This window comes from Macrobrachium nipponense, chromosome 10 (assembly GCF_015104395.2).
Source record: "Macrobrachium nipponense isolate FS-2020 chromosome 10, ASM1510439v2, whole genome shotgun sequence".
In the NCBI taxonomy this organism is placed as follows: Eukaryota; Metazoa; Arthropoda; class Malacostraca; order Decapoda; family Palaemonidae; genus Macrobrachium; species Macrobrachium nipponense.
Window position 1 is genome coordinate 765,950 of NC_087204.1, and position 16,574 is coordinate 782,523.

The 16,574-nt window shown below is 42.2% G+C and overlaps 1 long non-coding RNA gene across 1 annotated transcript in view; it reads right to left on the minus strand.

Annotated features, from left to right (window-relative positions):
• Positions 1-334: 334 nt before the first annotated feature.
• The window catches only part of LOC135224105 (uncharacterized), a 48,936-nt gene continuing 32,696 nt past the window's right edge, over positions 335-16,574 (minus strand). Inside the window, exon 3 of the long non-coding RNA XR_010316612.1 lies at positions 335-419. This is a non-coding gene — a long non-coding RNA (uncharacterized LOC135224105). The remainder of the gene's footprint in view (positions 420-16,574) is intronic.

Below are 16,574 nucleotides of genomic sequence, written 5' to 3' on the forward strand. Positions count from 1 at the left end.
AGCGTAAAAAATTAGTTTATGTACTTTCGTTACTTAGCATGTTCGCCATAAAAACCTGGAGTCAAGTTACACACACACACACACACACACGTGTGTGTGTGTGTGTGAGTAAAGGCTGCTTCGCAAAAAAAATTTCAGAAATAAAATAACAACACATCAATCACCCCCTAGGTTTCACGTATTATCTAAAACTCTTTTTCCATCCTTCTGTCTTATATAAAAATGCAAATTTCCCCTCTTTGATGAAAATCAAACTATAGAGCAAACACAAACAAAGGAAAAAAACATCGAGCAAACACAAACAAAGAAGGAAAACGTCCAAACAAACACCTACCGTTTAAGGTTCTCCTCTCTGCTGGGCGGTATTTTTTCTTAGCCTTGGGGATCGGTCGGTGTTTATCCTGAGAGGAGGCTTGTCTCTGTGGGTAGAAGAAAAACATCTTAGTTTGGAGTTTGGGAAGATAATCTAATAGCGGCGAAGTGCCAGCATTGTTTATAGTGCAGTAACAATAGGCACCTTCGCTGCCTGCCTGTCTGTCTGCGTCAGTCTTTCCAAACTCAAAAATGGCTGATATTATTACTAATATTAATATAATTTAAAGTGACTAGAACAGTGTTTCTTAACCCAGAGGGAACACCCCATGTGGCGGGGAGGTGGGGGGGCAATTTCCAAGGAGGGGCGAGCCCCAGGGAGAAATTAAAATTTCTCTAAATTATATTCGTTATTATCTCAACATCAGTCAGGGACTAATTAATATTCAGGAGTTTATGAAATAATGAAAAAAATTGGCAAGTCACATTTATAACATATTGGTGTTGCTGTTGAGCGAATCTGATTGCTCTGTGCAGGGAAAAAAGGGGGAGGAGGGGGATCGAGGATAATTTTGAATGTGAAAGATCTGTTATTATACAACTTATGAGAAAAAAAAAATCCGACAAACAAGAGACCATCCTTCGATGGTTCAAGTCATGACTGCTAACATTAGGAAACAGAGACCTACCACCACAAACTAAAGCTTTCATAAACAACAACCTTCAACAACTAAGCCGTGTTTACCTTTAATTCACCTGGAAGTTGCAGAGTCGCTAGGTCAACAACACGCTGATCTCGAATACAATCCTTCATTCTTAAAAGAGGCGCGAGTGTTACAAAAAAAAAAAAAAAAAAAAAAAAACTTTTCCATGTGGAATGTTTAGGCAAGATGTTTATTTACGAAGCCGGGGCTGCAAAGTCCAGCCTGAAAATGGAATGCATTACCTGAGCAGAGCTCCTGATTTAATGGGCGACTGTTGAGACTCAAATAATTATCTACTATTTTACTTGTAGGAATCAGTTTACGTTCGACGAAATTTTTTTAAAAATGGGAGGCATGGGGACACTTACTAGTCTTTTTCTGAGAGAACTCTGGCATGATATTAATAGGGATAAAAACTCCCACAAAACTGTGAACATATTTTACCTTACAAAACTAAAAGCTAAGTAGTTTCACTTTCATAAACAGTCATTATTATGTATCATGTTACGTAATGGTAAGACTCGGGCTATAATATTTTATAATGCAACCAGAAGTGAATGCCCAAGCTTCTGTTCCTCATTAAAAAATGAAACAAAATTCATGAAAATAAAATTTCTTTCTTAACCGCCATAAACTTAACGTAGAATGAAATATAAAAAAAATGTATAAGGGAAAGAAAAGGATTTTGACGTAAGGAAAAATCTATTTCTGGGCGATTGCTCGTGTCGCCAGCGAAATATCCTTTATCTATTATTTCTAGGGTAAATGTACTAACACATACCAGAGAATAAATAAAATAAAGAAAAAGGTCAGTATAACTGACTCGCTCACCCTCTAGGAGGGTGTCGGTATGAACACTAGGCGAGTGAGACCACTACCACGAGCCAAATGCCAATAGAAATCTCCCACTACAAAACCCTCCAAGAGGGGAGCCGTCCCACAGAGAGAGCAGCTCGTACTAACTATACTCCATCCCATGCTTGCGACTGCTGCGCCTCTGGTGGCCATCCTGAAGTTAGCAGACAATCTCTTGAGCGAAGGGACGGGTAGGGGGGGTATTTCGCTGGCGACACGAGCCAATCGCCCAGAAATAGATTTTCCTTACGTCAAAAAACAAATCCTTTTTCTGGGCTCAGCTCGTGTCGCTTGCGCGAAATCGTACCAGAGAACAGCACAAGATTGTAAAGAAAGTAAACAAAATAGGTCTCAAATAAAGATACAAATAAATGAATGAATATAATTGCTAAAAAGATACAAATACACAGTAAAACAAAATCAGAATTATGCTTAAATTACCCTTAAAACTAATTATGTTAATAATATAAGGTAATTTACATATATACAAATAGGTAAAATGATTACCTATCATAATAAATCTGTGTAACAACATGTATCAAAATAGAAATAGCAATTAATATAAAGTTACATAAATATTTGATCAATCACAAAAATATATATATCTCAGGAATGTATATGACTTAATATACAAAACCCGTAACCATTGTAATATGATGTATTCCCCTAGCATAAAATAACGGGGATAACATCTATGAGATCAGTATGGTATCAGCTGTGTGTGCCCTAACCAGACAAAAGGGACACTATATAATCATAAAGCAGCTAAGACACAAGGTGAATGCTAAGCTAATGAACAAGGTAGGAATAGACGAACTGTTGGGTGAGGCAGGTAGAAAGGAGGACTGAATCTTCTACTATAATCTAACTAGAGTCAGGGGAAACTATGTTACCCGCTGCTACTGCTGGGAATTTCAGAGCTTCCAAGGACTTAAGGTAGTGACGTTTGAACACTGTCGGCGATTTCCATCCGGTATACTTCTTTAAATCATCAAAATTCATATGCTGGAAGTAATTAATTGAGGTGGCTACTGCCCTGACATCATGTGCTTTTGGAAAGGAGTCAGGATTGGCTTGTTTGATAAAGTACAGGATTTGTTGCATATGCCTTTAGTGGATAAAGTACCCACCTTTTGTTCCCTCCTAAAGAGGGGCCCCGATGAGGAAGAGGAGGTCCTGGATAGAAAGGCTCGTAAGGTTGAAACTGGACAAAGGGAAACATCTTGCGGAGGGGTAATACCTTCCAAGGTTCCCACCTCATCAAAGGATCTTCATTCTTTGCTAAAACAAAAAACTACGTTCCGGAGAAAGTAGCACTTCCCCTGTGGGAAGGAATTGAACATGATCCGGATCTCTGGATAAAGCCGACAGTTCTGAAATTCTTGCTCCTGAAGCTAGGCTTATAAAACAGAGTTTTTCCTTAGGAGCATCATAAACGAGCATGTGTCATTATCGGTTTCGGAAGCCAGTTTTAGAACATCGTTTAAGAACCATGAAACTGACGTAGGCGCCTGACAGAGGCTTAAGTCTAGCACATGCTTTAGGAATAGACGAGAGAAATAGGTATCTGTCAAGTCTATGTTAAATCCAAATTGAAATATCTTTTTCAATGCTGACTTGTTTGTCGTAATAGTGCTACAGCTCACTAAAGCCCTTTTCAAATAAAGATCTGAAAAAGGATATAGCAGAATTAACTGTCATGAATCTGATATCTGACTCCCTCAGGAAGATTGCTAACTTTTTGACGGCAGCGATCATACTGCCTCAAAGTTGATCCCTTTTAGTTCGGATTCCCAAAAAGGAAAAGAATATTCTGAGGGTCAATATTCGCATCTCTTTTTGCCGCAAACTTCATGAAATCCATAAAGTTAGGGTTTTGAGAATCCCTGAGGAAGCGAACACAGTCTTCGTTTGTACTGACTGGGAGAGCTTGGGACTGGGGATCCGAAGGGGACGAAGGCCCAGTTCCAGAATCATGGGGTACCAATTGCTCTTCGGCCAGTCTGGGGCTACTAAGAGACATTGACCCCTGAATGTCCTGAGTTTGTCTAATACCTTCATAAGGAGATTCACTGGAGGGAAGACGTAAATCTTCTCCCAGTGTTGTTCCAGGTCCAGAGCCAGGTGGGGCGTCCCCGTTGGCGTAAGCCAGAGGGTCCAGGTTGGGGGCTACATAACACGGTAGTTTGTGGTTTGCTTGTGATGCGAAGAGATCCACCTGTAGCCCTGGGACTCTTTGAAGGATCCATTGGAACGAACTCTCGTCTAGAGACCATATCCGACTCTAGGGGTACTGATCGGGATAGGGCGTCTGCTATGACGTTTCTCACTCCAGCTATGTGGGTGGAGGAAAGATGCCAACTGAATTTGTCTGCCAGGGAGAAGATGGCTATCATGACGTGGTTTAGATGACGCGACTTGGAGCCTCCTCTGTTTTTTATGCAATGTACTACCACTGCGCTGTCCAAGACTAGCTTTATGTGGGAGTACCTTGGTGGGCGTAATCTTTTCAGAGTCAAGAAAACTGCCATTGCCTCCAGTACGTTTATATGGAACTGACGGAACTGGGGTGACCAAATTCCTTGAACCTTTTTGACTTGGGAGTACCCTCCCCAGCCGCTTAAGGACGCGTCTGTGTGGATGGTGATCCTGGTGGAGGGAACTGAAGAGGAACTGACACTGACAGATTCTTGACTTTTGCCCACGGCCGAAGCCGGTTCTTTAGAATCAGAGGCACTGAGGATAGCTTGTCCCTGGACCTGACATTGCTCGTGAGCGCCAGATCCTGGTTAGATCTTTTAGTTTGGCTTTCATTAAGATGTTCGTTACTGAAGCAAACTGGAGAGAGCCGAGGATCCTTTCCTGAGCTCTCCTGGATGCTAGTTTGTGACTTAGAAATTGCTTGACTGACTTCGCTATTTCTTTCCTTTTGGTGGATGGAATCGACAGAGTGTGTGAGGATAGATTCCATTGAATGCCTAGCCACTGAAAGTTTGACTCTGGAGTGAGTCTTGATTTGGATCTGTTTTATCTTGAATCCTAGATATTCTAGGAATTGGATCACTTTCAGTGTGGCCTTGTTGCATTCTTCGACTGATGGGGCCCAGATCAACCAATCGTCGAGATACGCTACTACCATAATCCCTTGAGCTCTGAGCTGTTGCACTACTACTTCCGCTAGCTTCGTGAACACCCTGGGTGCCACGTTGAGCCCGAACGGGACTACCTTGAAGGAGAACGTCTGATCTCCTATCTTGAATCCCAGATACGGACGGAAGTGTCTTGCAATAGGGATATGATAGTAGGCGTCTGTAAGATCGATAGAGGTGGTGACGGCCCCACGGGGAAGGTAAGGTCCGCACCTGTGAGATCGTGAGCATCTTGAACTTGTCGCAGCGGATGGCTAAGTTTAAGCGGGACAAGTCTAAGATTACCCTTCTTTTGTTTGAGCCTTCTTTGGAACGCTGAACAAGCGACCTTGAAATTTTAACCTTTTGACTTGACTATAGCTCCTTTCTGAAGGAGGTCCTCTGCGTACTCTGTCAATTCCTTGGAAGGAAGTTGACGGAAAGGTCTGGCTGGAGGTGGGTTCGTCAACCAGCTCCAACCCAGCCCTTTTGACACTATGCTCTGAGCCCATTGGCTGAAGTTCCACCGGTGGCGAAAGTGAAACAGCCTCCTCCTACCTGAAGTTCTTCATTGGTTCTGGTACCCCCTCGACCTCCTCTGAAGTGCTTTCCCCATATTGAAGGGGCCTCCCGATCCTCTCCCACGAAAGGACCGCTTACCTCTGCCTCCCTTGTTCGAGCGGTCATACTGAGAAGCTTGACTCTCGAAGGCTTGATTGTAAGCTGGAGAGATGGCGTATGAGGTGGAGGGCTGAGGCTGAGGGGATATCACATAAATAGGCTGTGATTGACCTTTAGACGTGGAGGGCTGGGCTGTCTGCACTAACGGCACTGTAGGAACTTGTTGAGGGAAGCGCGGTTGCTTCTTTTGGTAAGGCTGGAAACGTCTGGGTTTCCTTTGCCCCTTACCTTTTGGTGTCAGGTCTTGCCTTCTCCTAGCCGTAAGACCCCAACGGTCCTTAAGGCTCTGGTTCAACCTCGTAGCCTCTGCCTGGACTTCCTTTACCATAGCCTCTGGGAAGAGATCTGCGCCCCAGATGTTAGAAGAGAGTAACCTATTCGGTTCATGACGAATGGTTGCCTCTAGCAGGACATGCTTCCTACAATTCGTTCTGGCAGTGGCAAACTCGAACATATCTGACTGCACCGTTTGAGTCAGGGCGTTTGGTCATAAGCTTAAAAATTGGTTCTGAACCATAAGCCATGGTTGCTACCTCAGACATAGCCATCAGGTTTGATTGACCTGGCTATCGTGTTTTCGAGTCAAATTCCGCTTGAATAAGACTATCAGAGCCTGGGCAGCTTTTCACCAAACTGCTCCATAGCACAGTCAGGTTTTGAGTTTGCCAGCTGTGAAAGTATTAGGCAAGTCTTCCCACAATTCTCCAATTGAAGGGAGCAACGGAGATGTGGGGTCTGCTTCTTTTAACTGAGGCATGGGTTCCCCTTTCTGAGCTGCTGAGATGGTCGACCTAGTTATCTTGGTTAGGAAAGGGAGCGGGGTACTCTCGTCCATCGTGAAAATGGTAAAGGGACTTTTGAATGGTTGGATCTTGTGTCGAACAGTCCATGTCCTCTAAACATCTGAGCCATTCTCGCTGAGCCTGGTCTCGAGAATAGAGGACTGTCTCCTTTGGTACCCTGTCATCCCTAACCATAGCCGAAGGCGTGAGCCTAGCGTAGCCTATGAAGGGAGGCTGTAGGCCTTCCGGGTAGAACTCGAAGTCCTCTATTCTTCGAGTTCCAAACTCCGGTATGGAGATGAGACCATCTTGGGAAGGGGCGTATGATGCTACTCTCCAAGGATTGTTCATGGAGAAAAAAGCGGGACAGCGAGTCATGCGGGGGAAGCTGAGATCCGCTAGTGATGGAGGTTGAGGGAGAGGCAAGAGGGGCTTCTCTTAGACCGGCTATAATAGTGTCCTGAGAATGATCCTGTCCGACAGCGGGATATCATATGTTCCATACTCGTCTTAAGGGAGCCCACTAGGTCGCCCACCTGTTGCAACAGGCCAGCATTGGTGTCCAAAGCCGGAGCTGCTGCGAGGTGGAGGGGAGACTCTGAATAGGCACCAAAGGTAGTGGAACTGGTGATACTGCCGGGGTGCGGGATTTCTCCTTAGGTTTACTCTTTGAGGACTTTGAGCCGGAGCTAGACCCTTTAGACCTGTCTGGGCCGGGATTACGAGCCGGAGACTTGCGCGAGGAAGAAGACGAGGACGTCTTCTTCGAAGACGATGACGTCTTAGTCAAGGTCATATGTTTGGACTTGATCTTAGGTCTAACCGAAGCCTCTGGAGGAGTATATAACTCATCACCCGTAAAGCCTTGGAAGGATGGAGAGGTTGCAGGGGTAGAAGAAACAGTCACTCCCAAGGGAGACCCTTGGGTACCTGCATTACTTACCTCGGCCAACAGGTCGTCTATACCTACCATAGGTTCAACATTTATATCCAGGGTTGCGACATCCGTGAGATATCCTGGTCTTGTTCTGTTAAGGAGGCCGCCAGTTGTTGTTGGATAAAGGCAATAGAGGGGTCTGCCTCTACCGGGTCGACGTACCCAGTCGCCTTGCCTCCGGGAAAGATTAACAGAGCTAATCGCTTCTCCAGTATGTAGGGCTGACCCTTGGCGGCGTTCTTGCCAAAACCTCCGACCCAGGCCCGCAGGGTAGCCAATGCCGTATCTCTTACTGCCGGAGCCTGTAAGAGAGGGTATATTTTTAGATTTAAGAATCACTTAAAACTAAAACTTAGAATATAACTTAAACTAGATGCCTTAAGTTAAAGTAAATAACGTAAAACTTAAGTACTAAAAGAAGCGGAGCAGCATGCGGAGATGGAATACTTACGCCTTCCAAAAGCTGGCTCACCAGATCGTAACATATGGTACACGTCTCATGGTACCAGACCTGGATGTCCCCGTGCGGAGTCGCGCATGGAGCATGGGACCGGCAAACTTCGTGTCCACAGGGGTCCTGAAGTGTAGCGGAACATCCCGGATGCTCACAGTTGGTGGCACCTGTAAGTGGGAAGACACATGAGTATCTTAAAGTGGGGGAACACTTACAGACTAAGGACAAAGAACTCCGTTACATGCCGGAGCTTCGGAAAAAATTTGGGCATAACCCTCCCTGCATTGCCTGAATAGGCTATAATCCCGGAGAGATCCGGTAAAATGAAAGGGAGGGGTAGGGATGGTTTTAATAAACTTAGATAAACTTAAAGATAACTTAAACCTACATGCATGTCCCATGCAATGAACCGGACTAGGTCCAGTGAAGCGGAGTGTAGTAACTCAGCAATACGGTACGGTTAGTAAAGACCTACTGTATGCTCCGGTCCAACTACGGTGGACTATACCCTTCCGCTGGATACCAGGGCTCCGATAGGGAGGAGCTCTAGTAAGGAGGGAAGGGCGAGATGACATACAGACTCGAGCTAGCCCGGAGCGGCAAGGAAGTAACGGAGGGGGGGAAGGCCAGGGCCCCCCACAACGTACCACCCGGCCGAGCCGAGAAGCGGAGAGGTCGGAACCAGTCAGGGACTGTCGGACTCCCAGGTCCCTCCGGTGGAGGGGAGAGGGGGAGCCAGGCTCGGGCATGCGGGGCGAGCAAGGACAGACCGACCCACCCCCACCCGACTCTATGGGAGAGCGGGAGAGGGGGGAGGGGGACTGGCAGGCGTCTGGCTGACTCGTGATCACGTAGTGACCACGAGGCGGTAAACTAAGATACGGTAACCAAGCCTAGGCCAACCAACTGATCAGAGAGAAGCTATCGGGAAGCAACCTGAACTGAAAAGCGGCAGCATATAGGAGGCCCATAGGGTAAACCAACTGATCAGAGAGAAGCTATGTGGAAGCGACCGAACTGATCAACGGTAGACTAGGCTCTACGCCGGGACCTAGGCTAAGCCAGACGCTAACTAACCTCACAGTGACAAAACATATAAATATATATAATAAAAATGAAAGAAAGAAGGTAAAAAGCAGGAGAAAAAATCCAGGAGTGTGCGACTAGCCCGAAGGCGAGTCTACCACTCAAACGCTATTCAGGGGCCGATACTAAGAACCTGGACTAGGGTCTGGCGATAGAAAAGCATACATATAAAGGTGAAATACATACATGTATGACAACCTGAGTAGACCTAACGACGCGGATAATCAAAATAGAGCGTAAATAATAAGGGATGTTCTAGGTATGGGAGACCAAGAACGAACCCAACATGCGGCAGGACCATGCTGCCATGCTTCCAGCCCCCGAGAACGTATTTGTACCTAAAAAACGGCAAATACTGTCTCGGGGACGGAAAAAACTCGCTAACCGTAAATACTGAGTACTTAACTTAGCTGCTGCAATAGCTGCACGCTCCATTATCGAAAATCCGAAGAAAGGGCACAAAAATCACAGAGAGAAAAATAACACGTGTGACTCGTGTGAGCTAACTGAAAAGGATGACCACCAGAGGCGCAGCAGTCGCAAGCATGGGATGGAGTAGTAGTAGTACGAGCTGCTCTCTCTGTGGGACGGCTCCCCTCTTGGAGGGTTTTGTAGTGGGAGATTTCTATTGGCATTTGGCTCGTGGTAGTGGTCTCACTCGCCTAGTGTTCATACCGACACCCTCCTAGAGGGTGAGCGAGTCAGTTATACTGACCTTTTTCTTTATTTTATTTATTCTCTGGTATGTGTTTAGTACATTTACCCTAGAAATAATAGATTAAAGGATATTCGCTGCGACACGAGCTGAGCCCAGAAAATAAATTATACTCTTACAAAGGAGTGCACTTTAAAATATCCTTTACTATCAAGTACAGCACATGAGTTTTGCATTCAGAACAATTATGAAAACTTGACATAAAAAAAAAATTCATAAAATGATACTGCCCGAAAAACATTTCTTTCATACAACACAATGCACTGAAAAACGAAAGCTCTGCAAAGTTCTGCAACCCTTTTCCGTTTGACTTTGGGACAATATGACAACACGAATGTTCACGGCTGAGGGCTCAAACACGAGAGCCGCTTTTAATTAAAATCTATTTCGCGATGGTATATGATATTATGTCAAATGTCTTTGACCCAGAACATAGGACTTGACTCGTTCCGTTCGTTGATGGAATTAATCGTACGTACTTTTATTTCCACCTGTATTGTATTGGAGTCTTCAGTTTCATCTTCTCCAATAATCGAGGATAATCCAACCATTTCCAGGCTATCCATCTGAACGAGGGTGTCGTTAGGTATACCTGGTATTAAATGCAATTTGAGGCGTTTAGTGGAGACAAAAATCTCTCAATGGAGAAATTTGCTTGCATGTACGATGGAAGAAAACTTAAAGGAGAAATTATACCCAATTATAACCTTAAGCTGAAGAGATATTAATTTTTCAGACTGACCAAGATACTGATGGAGTGAATCCTGGTTAAAAAAAAAATCATATGCTAAAAAGTCACGGGAAAAAAAAGGTCACATTAATCTTTCCTCGATAGTGACCTCCAAGGGTTTTAACCCGGTATATAGGCTACCCATGTATCTACCTTTGCGGCGTGTTTAGTACAAAAGACTGTCAATATGATAAAGATAGACCCCAAGAAATATTGTGAATTTTTCCTTGTCTTTATTACCAGCCACGAAAAATCTATGTGACATTTTTTTTCCTAGCTTCATATTGTGACTTTGTTTTTTCTTATAAGTTAATTTCTGGCCACCGATGGACTTTCTACCTGTTTACAGGTAAGTACTGGTGTTATCGAAGAACACGGATTCTGTGAAGTTATTAACAACGGACAATTAGGGAAAACACAATTAATTATTTGCACTATGAAAGGAAAAGTCGACCATGGACGTTAAGTAAGTGACGATAACGTTATATTTTGTATGAACATCAAAATTCGACAGCCCACTTGGGAAAGTTTTATTTGGGGAAGGTTGGGCGCGGGGGGGGGGGGGACTTGTCTACTACGAATACCATTCACAATTTACTGTTAATAATACTTTCTCCTAAGCTTCATGAGTTACTTGGAAGACGAAGTTTAAGATACAATTACGCAAATTGCCTTTCCAGGGATCTTTCAACACTCTTCCGGTCATTCTCCCTTTACGTAAGCGACATATCCTTCCTGGAATCCCCTATTCGTCCTTCGCTGTCGCTTCGTGTTATGCTACCTTCAATGCGAGCAGGATCAACAAAGGCAGCGTTCTTATTCAGAACATTACGTCATTGTCATACCACAATAGAACCGTTAACATGGTGCGATAAACAGAGCTCTAAATACTAAAACGTGTTACGGGATAATAAGTCTCTCTCTCTCTCTCTCTCTCTCTCTCTCTCTCTCTCTCATATTTATAGCTAACTGCAAAACATAAATAGCAAGAAAAGCTACACGAACACAAAGTATTAGTAATTCCAAAGCAGGAAATGAAACATCTAAGCGTGACTACTCGATGAAGTGAAAACAAGACTTCATAGATAAAAACAGTAATTAAACCATAATAAAAATAAAATTATTATAAACCATTATTACAGGTGAAATACGTCACTGATTCTTATTAAAATAATGTCATTATCTTCATTAAAACCGTAAAGCAAATACTGCAAAACTTGTACACTCTTGATATTTATTAATATAATAATTCAAATGTTCATGAATCTTCAGTTTATGTCCCATTATGGGTCACACGAGCGATGCCACTTTGTCATAGAGACACAATGTGCTAGGAAATTGCGAGAGAGATAACGTGCTATGTTGAAAGCTGCGTATAAACCTTGTTCCCTTCCACTTACGAGCTTGTATTATAAATGAATTGATACTACAAAGTACTCATTTCGGGTTAAACTATCATACAGAACGTTTTCTAATTTGCATCCTTAAAATTCTCCTTCTAGTTTTCTGCAAAAGCAAACTACTGTGTCGGCTCTGTCCATCCTTACGCCCTCAGATCTAAACAACCTCCTGAGGCTAGAGGGCAGGAAAGTGGTATGTTGATCATCCACCTTCCAATCATCAAACATACCAAATTGCAGCCCTCCAGGCTCAGTAGTTTTCATTCCATTCAAGGGCAAACTTAGCCGTGCATCAGGCAGCGCCGTTCGGAGCCATGGGACGCAACCTCACTCTACCACATCTGGTGAGCAACTGGAGAGCTGCTGGTCATAGTTGATGGTTTTATACAGCAATATACGTTGTTCTTCGGCGCATTTTTTACTTGTTTATTTTAGTTTACTCTTGAGATTTATAAGTTATATATCATTCTTCACTTGACAAGTTCTTACCGGTAGGAATTTGACAAAAGCTATAAAAACAAAGGGGAAAAAATTATCACAGTAGTTGTTATGATTCATCTTGCTATATTTCTAAGTCGGAGGCTAGCCGGCACTTGCCGTCGAATCATCGAGTCATTTATGAATTGAACTGAATATAGAACTTAGGCCAAAGGTCAAACGCTGGGACCTACGAGGTCAATCAGCGCTGAAACGGAACTTTACGGTAAAAAGGTTTGAAAGGCGTAACAGGAGGAAAACCTTTAGAAGTTGCACTATGAATCAACTGTTAGGAAAGCGTGGAGAGTGGGTGGAAAGTAAGATAGAAGAAAGAGAATATGAAAGGCGGTACAGTAAAAGGAACGAAACCTCACTCATTTCTGCCTGTTAACTTTTAAAAGGAGAGTCAGCGATGAAACTTATGTAATAAGAGAGAGCATATTATGGGTTGGGGGGAGGGTCTTACATCAAAATACAAAACATGGAATTTATTTCCCTGTTCAGCATTTATTACCTTATAGATAAAGCGGGGGACCATCATCCATTCACAGAAAAAGAGACACGACCAGGATAAACATAACATATAACTAATATTCGAACCCTTTCGGCAACAAGTAATTAAAAACTGTCATGAAAGCGGGCTGACGGACATTCGCTTCGCAATATGTTACTCATAAATAATTGAAAACGCTGCTGCTGGTTTAACATTTTATATTAAAACTATGTACGAAGACCATTATGGATAAACGACATGTAAGGGTTAGTTATTTAACAGCGAATCGTTAGTGTAAGGATTATAGTTGTGTGGAATTTAAAATAAAATGTGATTGTCAATGACAAAAGTTCGTTCTTTAAATAAATATAAAATATATATATATATATATATATATATATATATATATATATATATATATATATATATATATATATACATACATATATATATATATATATATATCTTATATATATATATATATATATATATATATATATATATATATATATATATTCTTACTTTCTTGGCATAGCGGAGTGGAGTATACAGAGTATAGGCCAAAGGCCAAGTACTGTGATCTATGAGGTCATTCAGCGCTGAAGAGGAAATTGAGAGTAGGTGGGTGTGAAAAGTGTAACGGGGGGAGGGGGGGGACCCTCGCAGCTGCATCATGAAATAATTATTAGGAGAGGATGGATAACAAGATGGAAGAGAGTGAATAAGAATGGAGGTACAGTAAAAGGAATGAATGGCGCTGGCAGCTGTTTGTATCTTTATGCCTGCGTTTGTCTGGTGCGTACTTTGCTGAGCGGAATTACTGAAGTGTTACATCTCGACATTTCCAAAAATAATTCAGGAATAGAGTGAAGATAAGTCCTGGTATTCAACACCTACTCGATTTCCGTGAAACATTATATTTATAGAAAGCAGCTGATAAACGTCACACGATACTGGGAGAATACAACAACGCCCACCCGTTCAGGGAACTTGTCTGATGTGTCGAGAAATAATTTCAGCTTTAATAATATTGCATTCAGCGAATTACAGTTACAAATGACGCCCACTGTTATAACTAGCGAGCGTTCTTCAATATCAATATCATCATCATCTATATATGCTTGCTTTCTCTGAATGACTCTACTCGCTTGAAGAAATTTATTGCCAAATCTAGGGAGTGAAAAATGAGAATATGCAAAATTAATGTTTTTGTGTTTTGTTTTTGTTTTTCTAATGAATGACATGTGAAATATAGCGTTATGTTTCAATGCTTGTATTCGTTGTTATCAAGAATGGACATTTCTCTTTGTATTATGTATCAAGAATACTCATTTCTCTTTATGAGTCAAGAATGCTCCATTTTTTTCGTTTTATGTATCAAAAATACTCATTTCTCTTTATGTATCAAGAATGCTCAATTCTTTTCGTTTTATGTACCAAGAATACTCATTTCTCTTTATTCATCAAGAAAGCTCAATTCTTTTTTTGTTGTATCAAGAATGCTCATTTCTCTTCATGTATCAAGAATGCTCAATTCTTTTCGTTTTGATGTATCAAGAATGCTCATTTCTATTTATGTATCAAGAATGCCCATTTCTTTTTGTTTTATGTACCAAGAATACTCATTTCGCTTTGTTTTATGTGTCTACTAATAATGTTACATTATCTGTCAACTTTGTTGCAGCACTTCCAGTAAATGTTTATTTCAGTGCCAAAACTTAAGCGGCCAAATGAAAAGACACTTACCCTGTTTTGAACAAAATACACTAATATTAACTTGGTTGTTACCAAAACAGATCCCAAATACACAAATATGCCTCCGCTTATGTGGATCATATTGACATAAATCATCAACCACTTAAAAGAATTTGTTACATGAAATCGAATGGAACGGAATATAGAATTTTGGCCCAAGGCCAAGCGCTTGGCATTGATCCTCTTGTCAATAGGATTTCATTCAAGAACCCAAGTGCTGACAGGGAGATATACGTTTTTGCCGACGTTCCCCATATGATAAAATTAGTCATAAATAACTTAATTGATTCAGGCTTTTATTTAGGCAGTGATTTCATTTCTTACATAAGCATCCGTGAAATGTTAGCAAAATCTAGTACAGAATATGGGCTGGCCTATAAAATTAACGAACTCCATCTATCTGTTAATAGACAGCACAGGCAGCGAGTCAAGTATGTTGTGCAATTATTATCGTCATCTTGTGCAAGTGCATTAAAGTATTTGGGAAATAGATGTCTGTTGGAATCCAATAACTGGCAAGCTACCTCTGATTTGTATTGGCCTTGGGTTCCAGAGGTTCCTCGAGGTTCCAGAGGCTCCTCGAGGTTCCAGAAGTTCCTTGACGTTCCAGAGGTTCCTCGACGTTCCAGAGGCTCCTCGACGTTCCAGAGGTTCCTCGAGGTTCCAGAAGTTCCTCGAGGATCCAGAGGTTCCAGAAGTCCATCGGGGTTCAATAGGATTCTCTAGATTCCAGAGGTTCCTCAAGGTTCCAGAAGTTCTACGAGGTACCAGAGATTCCTGGAGGTTCCAGAAGTTGCAGGTGGTTCCAGAAGTTCCTCGATGTTCCAGAGGTTCCTCGAGGTTCCAGATGTTCCTTGAGGCTCCAGAGGTTCCTCGAGGTTCCAGAGGGTCCTCGAGGTTCCAGAAGTTCCTCGAGGTTCCAGATGTTCCTCGAGGTTCCAGAAGTTCCCCGAGGATCCAGAGGTTCCAGAAGTCCATCGGGGTTCAATAGGATCCTCGAGATTCCAGAGGTTCCTCAAGGTTCCACAAGTTCCACGAGGTACAAGAGATTCCTGGATGTTTCAGAAGTTGCAGGTGGTTCCAGAGGTTCCTCGGGGTTCCAGAGGATCCTCGAGGTTCCAGAGGTTCTTCGAGGTTTCAGAGGTTCCTGGAGGTTACAGAGGTCCTTGACTAATGTCGAAAGTAAAACAAGTCAAAACAGAACGAGCAAGAAGGATGCGCATAGGATTATAGAAAAAAAAAGAAAGTGTAAGTAAACAATGCGGTAATGTCAAAAATGGAAAGACAACCAAAAAACAAGTAAAAAGCAGATTGTCTTATAAGACGGGGTGCTAAAAAGGCTGCATAAAAATGTTCTACATTTTAGCAAAACGTTTCGGTAATTTGATTATCGGATGATGTATGAAACACTAAAAAAACAGAAGAAAACACAGGAAGTACGATCGAGTGAAAGTAGATGTTAGAAATTATATATTATTTGTCAGTATAACATACATAACTTAAGACATCTTAAATCATACAAAACACGATCAAAGCTGAGTGCCCTTTAAAGTCTTCAGCGAGTGTTCTGAGATTCAGAGAAGTTTTGGGGAATGATAACCCTTTGACGAAAAGGGAATGGAAAATTTCACTGACAAACCCAGATTCCGCAATTCCTGTATCACCTACTTACACTCGCATCAAAGTCATCACATTTTCGTATTCCTTTAAAACAGATACCAAGGGAGACATTTCGTCGACTTCACACTCCATTAAACAAAATAAAAGGGGGCGGGGCCGGAGAGGCGAAACACTTATGTTGCACAGAAATAATAACTGAAACATCAAGACGTTATTCAATGAAATATATTATCACTACAAGTGGGATACTGGCTATTTATTTTTGGAAGGAAACAGTGCCTTTGAACAACGATTTTTTTTTTCATGCCAAACATAAAACTGTCCCTTTAACGTCTACAATATATGGAGTTTGAATCCAACCGGATCAAGAAAATGTGTTCGTGCCATTTCTGTAATATTCGACCATTCAATCCATTTGCTTTTATCTTAAAAATGAAGAACGATA